Below are 7,604 nucleotides of genomic sequence, written 5' to 3'. Positions count from 1 at the left end.
AATTCTGTTCCCGCCCAGATCCTCATTTTGCTTTTTTAGAGGCGAAGTGAGAGTGGAACTCTGAGTCTTGCCTGATTGGGTTCATCTGTGAGGCATTCGGGCTGGTGCCTGGAGCCCCTCCGGGCTGATGGGCAGATGCTCCTTCCTCCCAACAGCCGGTGGGACCCAGCGGGCAGGCAGAGACCGGCTGTGTTCTCCTTGCCCCCTTAGCAGTCAACAGAGGTGGAGATATGTTTCTTTTCTGCCTTGTTCTCTCAGCTCTTACCATCTTCAAGTCCCCTCCTCCATGTATCTTTTCTTGACAATGTCCCCTCCTCCCTGGAGGACGTCTGCCCTGATCTCACCCCTGAGACCCCTCTGGCCCCTCAGATCTGCTCTTCAGTAACTCTACACATTGGATGTGGGTCTCTGCTCAGGGCTCAGCCTGCCAACGGCCTGGCAGCCCCCAGGACACACTGGCAGGAAGTGTGTCACGGGTCACTGTAAACTCAGGGCACAGTGCAGGTGACGGCTCAGTATGGATTTGTAAGGAGTGAGAGAAGCATGTGGTGGCAATTAGCCCTCTGCCCAGTGGCCTTTGAAAAAATAATGCAGAGGCCCAGGCCCCAGCCTGGACCAGTGGAATCAGAATCTCTGGGGCTGGGGCCTGGCCATCAGCATTTACAAAGTCCCCAAGATGGTTTCACCGTGAGGATAACTGGGAGGGGCAGAAGCCAGGCTTTGGGGCCTGACTACCTCAGCTGGGATCCGGGCTTCCCTCCTGACTGTGGTCTCCTCATTTTCTAAAGACGAGGCCGGTGGGGTGAGGGAGCTGGGTTTTGGGTATGCATTAAAAAGTACCTAGAAGAGGGGTGACTGGGTGGCTCAGTGGGTTAAAGCCTCTGCCTTCGGCTCAGGTCATGATCTCAGGGTCCTGGGATCGAGCCCCGCATCGGGCTCTCTGCTCAATGGGGAGCCTGCTTCCCCCTCTCTCTCTGCCTGCCTCTTGGCCTACTTGAGATCTATGTCTGCCAAATAAATAAATAAAATCTTAAAAAAAAGAAAGTACCTAGAAGAGAATGCACACCCAGTGACCTTTAACCTTGCAGGTGGAAATGCTCGGTGCACTTGGGCTTGAGCTGGAAGCCCTGGAGTTAGGCAAGGCCTGGTTCGAGCAAGTTACCACATCTTTGAATCTGGGTGGGCTACGTGACTCCTACATGGGCTAGTTGCCTCCCCTGGGAAACGGGAATAATCATGTTACCCACATCACAGAGGTGTAGGGATTAAATGGGCTAAGACGTTCAGGTAATAATATTTGATGATCAGTAGCTATTTATTATTGCTATTATTAGGTCACTGGATACTCAGGGGACGAACACAGCGTGAGTGCTGGCTGAGTTTACAGAAGGAAAAGTAGGCACATACTGCCACGTAAACTTGTTACTTGGACCTCCCTTCTAAACCTCTCTCTTTAAGCCTTGAACTTTAAGGAAAAGCGGTTTGCTTTGATTTCTGACCTTCATAGATCAAAATATCGATTAGACATTGTCTCCATTATATAATGCTAAATTTGTGAACTTCCAATACATTTCTGGAGTGGAAATACATTTTCATCTGCTAATTTCTGTTAACAAGGCAACAAGCTTTCTTAAATAAACAATCATATTTTTAGAGAAGTGTAAATTAAAGCACTATTCTTAATTTTGCTAAACTTGTCCTCCCTCTGACTGTAATTTACTCTGACGATCGCAGTGTTCTTGTAACTGCTGACTTGGGCCGTGCTTAGCCAGCCCTGGGTTCTGGCTGTTAGAGCATGGTGAGAGAGATTCTGTTTGGGACTGAGGCCTGGGAACCGGGAGTCGGAGTTTACAAGCTGGTAGCTGAGGCCCTGGCAGCCCCCTGCTCTTCCTTCCCTGCCGAGGTTAATGGGGGTTAAAAGGGAACCACGATCCGAAGGGGGGCCATTCAGCTTTCTAGTACGTGGATGAATGGGCAAATGCATTCTGGCCTTGAATGACAAATCAAATGCTTGAAAAGGATAGAGAAAAATTATGAATATCTAATTCAGAAAAATGATAAACCTCTAATCGGCTCAAAAGCTGCTACCTGAGTGATAATAGGAGCCTCCTCCCAGAGCGCACTCAAGTACGTCTGGCATTTCCGCAAAGCCCCCCGCAAACCAGGTCACCTGGGGTCACCTGCTTCTGCCATCCAGGGCTGCTGTCTGGGGAACGAATGAGCTAGCCTCATACAGCTGTCATTGTCTGCTTTGAGAAGGCCACTGTCCACGGCTGAGTGCTGCCTCCAGGGGGATGACTCCCCAAGTCTCCAACCCTCAGGGGGACAGGGGGCGCTAGGTTTCCTGCAGAGACAGATGAATACAGTGGCCTGCTGTCCGGCATCTCGCACGTACCCAGGGATCAGCTCTGAGACCCCCTTCCCTTGGGGCAACCCCCGGGCTGGTTGGGGAAGGTAGCACGTGGTCCTCCCCGACACCAGACCCCTCTTATAGAGCACAATCCTTGTGCACGCATGGGTGCAAAAGGGTGCAGACGTGTGAGTTCAGAGCAGGGAGAACCAGCCTAGGTCCTTGCTTCGCCAGCTGAAAATTCCCCGGTGCGAATGTAAAAATCCAAACTAACCTCGTTAAGCAATCAACAAAGATAGCATGACTTGGGAATGCCTTCCTAGAGGGCAATTTGGCAATATTGATCAAGAGTCTTAGAAATGTTCCCTGTTTTCTACTCAGCACTGTAACCCCTAGGAATTTCTTCTCGGGAACTAGTTGATGTGTTCGTAAAGACCTGTGTTCGAGGATTTCACTTTAAAATTTGTCTCACTGATATAGGTGTAAAATTGGAAACTAACGATCTTAATGTCAGAAATAGATTCTGGTATTTACGTACATTTTTTAAAATACTTTAGAAGACGTTAAATCACGGCTAGTGATTTAGGATAGTTAAGTAGTAGTTAAGTAGTTAAGTAGTAGTTAAGGATACAGGAAGATGTCTATGCTGGAACGTTAGGTTTCAGTGTAGTGTGAGCCTAATCATGCAAAAACATGTCTGTAGAACGCATATCTATGTGTTTGTGTATCCTGAAAAGACTAGAAAGAATGCACCAGGATATGGAGAGTGGTTGTCCCTGGGCAATGAGACAATCATGGAATTTTTTGTCTGTTTTCCCCTAATTCTCTCTACTGAGCATGTGTGACCCCCGTCTCAGATGCTGCACACTTTTTCCAGGGCCAAAGTGGTGGAGGTGGACCTGTGTGAGTCTGAGCCCCGAGCCTGGGAGAACCATGGTCCCTGTGGGGTCCTGCAGGTGGCTGGCAGGCAGTTGCAGGGAAAGTCACGGGCTCTGGGTTCAGTCAAGTCTGCATTGGCTTCCCAGCTCTGCTACTGAAATGCCATTGACCTTGGACGGGTCTCTTTACTTCTAAAAGCCTTAAGTTTCCTCACCTGTAAAATGGAGATCGCTATAGCACCTGCAGGATTGTAAGTGAAATGATACATAGAAGGAGTTAGCACTGTCCCCGCCAGGTAGTAGATGCTCTGTAATCAGGGTGTGTGTGTGTGTGTGTTGTGGATGTGTGTGTGGAGGGGGGTGTCTTTTCACCTGATAAATGGATCCAAGGTCATTTTCACCTCTCCCTTCTTAAAACTTGGGTCCACCCTTAGCACCCTCTGAGTCCACTCTCTTCACAGCCATGTGCCTAGACCATGGCTTCCCTGGGCCAGGCACACTCCTGTCAACAAGGAAGTGATATGCTTGAAAGGAAGCTATCATCACCATCATCACCATCATCATTATCATTATCACCACCATCATCACTATCATCACCAGAATCACCATCATCACCATCATTATCATCATCATCACCATCATTATCACCATCATCACCATCATCATCATCACCATCATCATCAACATCATCACCATCATTATCACCATCATCACCATCATTATCACCATCATTATCACCATCATCATCACCATCATCATCATCACCATCATCATCACCATCATCACCATCATCGCCATCATCGCCATCATCGCCATGATCGCCATCATCCCAGTGTAAGGAATGGATGAGGTTCTCAGAGCCTGGCTTGGCCCCTACCCCTCTCTGCTGCTGGTTCCCTCCTGTGGACTCGCAGTGCTCAGGAACAGCTGTCGGTGTACCTGACCATGCCCGTTTCTGGAAAGCACTGCTGTGGCTGTGAGGTGAGCTGGCTGGAAGGGAGGGGATAATGGGCACAGTGGCAATGCCAGCGACTGAGGCCATCCTGGCAGCGGGCATGTGCGCCATCACTGAGCCATGCCCCATGTTCACCATGGGGGTGATGCCGGCGAGAGCAACAGAGCGCGGGGCCAAATGCAAATTGTTTTAAAACACACAAATGAACTTGGTTCAGGTGGTGCCAGAGAATTCTCGATTTCAGCAGAGAGTTATTCTGTGCACTTTTACTGCAATCATCCAATAAAAAGGCAACTGTTCATAGAGACATTAGGTTGTCGATTTAGGAGATGCTGTCAAGGAAAGCAGGCCACAAATTTTGCCCAATTTGCCAAACTGATTTTAGTTGCCTTTTTTTTTGTTTCCCCCAGAGCACATCAGACCTTCGAATCTGTGTGGTTTCTCTTTGTGAAATTGTTACTCTGAACATTTAGAATCAATTTGATGAAGTGACACTCCCCTCGAGCCATGCAAGAGGCCGTGGTGCCTCGGGAAGGGGCTCCCAGGTGTGTGGTGGGACTCCCAACCCCGCAGAGTTTCAGAAAGAGAGAGCATCGCGTAGTAGGATGCTGATGGGAAAACGTGGCATGGGCCGTAGGTCCTGTCAGAGATCGGGGGTCAGGGAACAAGGAGATGGTGTCACCTGCCATGGAAGGGACACCTCCATTACCCAGCATTGAATTAAGGGGTGGTGACATGGGCCGTTGCCCAGAGCCCTGCGCTTCGAGGGGTCCTGCATGTGATTTAGCGCTCTGCATCCCTGCTCTGAAATTCTTCCTCATTATGAGCTTGCAGTGCTTTATTTCCACTTTGTAGCAAAGCTGTTTCTTTTTCTTTCTGGACACACCCTCTCTTGCCATCAGGTTGGCCATGTGGCTAAGTCTGCCCAAAGGAATGTGAGTACCAGTTGCATGCTTGCCCCCTCCGGCCCCCCACGAGCTTGGGTCAGGTGGGGCTGAGAGGTCTGGAGCACACCGAGAGGGCCCTGTGTGCCCTGACTGCTCGGGGGGCTGTGGAGGCGTCCTTCTGGGAGATGCTGTCAAGGAACGCAGACCAGGCGTCCCCCCTCAGGCTCCCCAGGCTGTGTCCCACCCAGGCGGCTGTGGAAGCCGGTCTCAGGGTGGTGTTGCTGCTGCTGGCCAGGGTCTGCGTGTCCCGATAACTGCGTGGAGCCGAAGGCCCCGCCTCCCACCTCCCTGTCCCGGCCACTCAGAGCTGCCCGGCGCTCTCACAGGAGCAGAAACTAGACGTCTCTGGCGTCAAGAGACTCCAGACCTGCCTCTGTGGTTTCTGCAGCAACTCCTGGTGCAATGGGCTTTGCAGAGGAAGGAAGACTTTCTCAGAAGCCTCCCAGCGGACTCCTTCCTTCAGATCGCTGGTCAGAATTAAGCTTGTGTCTGTCCCTACACCGATCCTGGCCAGGGCACTGCCGCCAGCAGCTTGGATAACCGGGACCTGCTCCTGGAGGCTCAGGGCTCCCCATATCTCCATGCACTGGGCTTCGAACAGAGGGCGGCGAGAGGGACTTGCGGCGGGTAGGTGGCCAGACAGGGTTTGCCACAGGGTGCAGGACAAGGAAGTCCGTGGGTTTTCCTTTTCCCAGCTTTATTGACATCAAATTGACTGTATCACATAGTATAAGCTTAAGGCATACAAGTGACGATTTGATCCACATATACGTCAGGAAACAATCACCACAAGCAGGTAAACACCTCCATCACCTCACATAATCACATTTATTTATTTATTTATTTATTTATTTATTTATTTATTTATTTTTGTGGTGAGAACATCAAAGCTTTTTACTCTCTTAGCAACTTTCAAGTCTGTCTTTTTTTTTTTTTTTAAACAAACAACAAATATTTGGTCTTGAGCTTCTGAGGGGAGAGACTGGCCCTGTCTTTTATTTGTTCATTTTTTTGAGCAATAAATTATCCTGTGTCAGTTCTCAAGACGTGGGGGTGGGGCGCGAAAAAAAGATGCGTGGGACCCTGGGGAAGAGGAACCTGCCCCATGACCGTGAGGTTTATCTGAAGATAGGAACGACCCGTGTGAATCTTCAACGATGACCATCAGCTCAAGTCCTCCAGTGTTCCACCTTGAATGGTTGTCACGACCGATACACGGCGGGAAGGGACACGCAGAGCTCCCTGGGAATGGCCACTGAAACTGGCCACTGAAACGGGCCATGGGGCAGAGAGTGGTGTAGCGGTGATTGGGCTGCTGTGCGGTCACCTACGCTTTCGGACAAATGACTCTGTCCTTTCAGGTTTGGTTTCTGTCCGTCAGGAACGTCAGCGGCTGTAAGTCCCAGCGCACCTGAGTGTCTGCGTGCAGTGGTTTAAATAGCAAGGATTTGGTTTTTCCTCAGAGAGCATGAAGACCAAGGTGAGTGGCTGCTAGCCCTGGTTTAGAAGCTCAGAGTATTAGTGCCAAACTTCCGCAATTTTCTTGGAGTTCCGCTCACTGTGACAATATGGCTGGTAGGGCCCCAGGTGTCACTTCGGGAGCAGGATGAAAGCGGTGAGGCAAGGAGGGACATTCGGCGGGGACTGGGTGATGCCCACCTTGCTGCTGGGGGGGCTGGGGAGTGAGGAGCAGAATGGTTAAGACCGGCTTAGACCAATCACGGCTGTCACCTCGGCCTGTCCCACAGCTGCTCTGAACCAAAGTGAGATTCTTCTAGCAAGAAACAAGGGAGGCCTGGGTACCAAACAGGCAGAAAGGAAAGTATGTCACTGTCTGCAAAAACATTTGGGGTATGGGGAGGGATCCATAAAAACAAGGCAAGTCAGATTTGAACACCTGCTGGCCACGAGGAGGGAGGTTCTGGGTCTGGGATCGTTTGTGACAGAATAAAGCCCAGATCAAGGTGAAAAACCAGAGCACAGCTCGGATCAGAGCTGAGGCCGACGTCTGGAGATGAATCTAGCATTCTTGTCCGAGTTCATCCTGCACTTAATCCGGCCGCTGTAAGTGTATCGGGGTGTTGAGTGTTTATATGACAGGCCCTGAGTGTGGCAGGTTATCTGCCCAGTCAGCCGGACCACTGATGAGAAGGGCTTGACCTTCATATTTGAGCTCTTCTGGCCCGAGTGTAGCAATTCATGTGCGTTCCCATGACCTTCGCCATGGGCTTCCTTCGAGGTCTTTGCTGACCTGTGTCACGGGTGCAGCTCCGGCCTCTCGTCATCCTCACCAGGCATGTGCCTTGAGAGCAGTGATGCCCAGTAGACGTGTCGCGTGAGCCACATTTGTAACCTGAAACTGTCTGGAAGCTGCTCTTTAAAAAAATAAAAAGAGACGCATGAAAATAAATGAACAACTATTTTTTAGTTAATCCAATATACAGAATTATTATTTCAACACCTAATAGAAAAAT

This window comes from Lontra canadensis, unplaced genomic scaffold (genome assembly GCF_010015895.1).
Source record: "Lontra canadensis isolate GAN:19392208 unplaced genomic scaffold, GSC_riverotter_1.0 scaffold32, whole genome shotgun sequence".
In the NCBI taxonomy this organism is placed as follows: Eukaryota; Metazoa; Chordata; class Mammalia; order Carnivora; family Mustelidae; genus Lontra; species Lontra canadensis.
Note: the sequence above shows the minus strand (reverse complement) of the source record.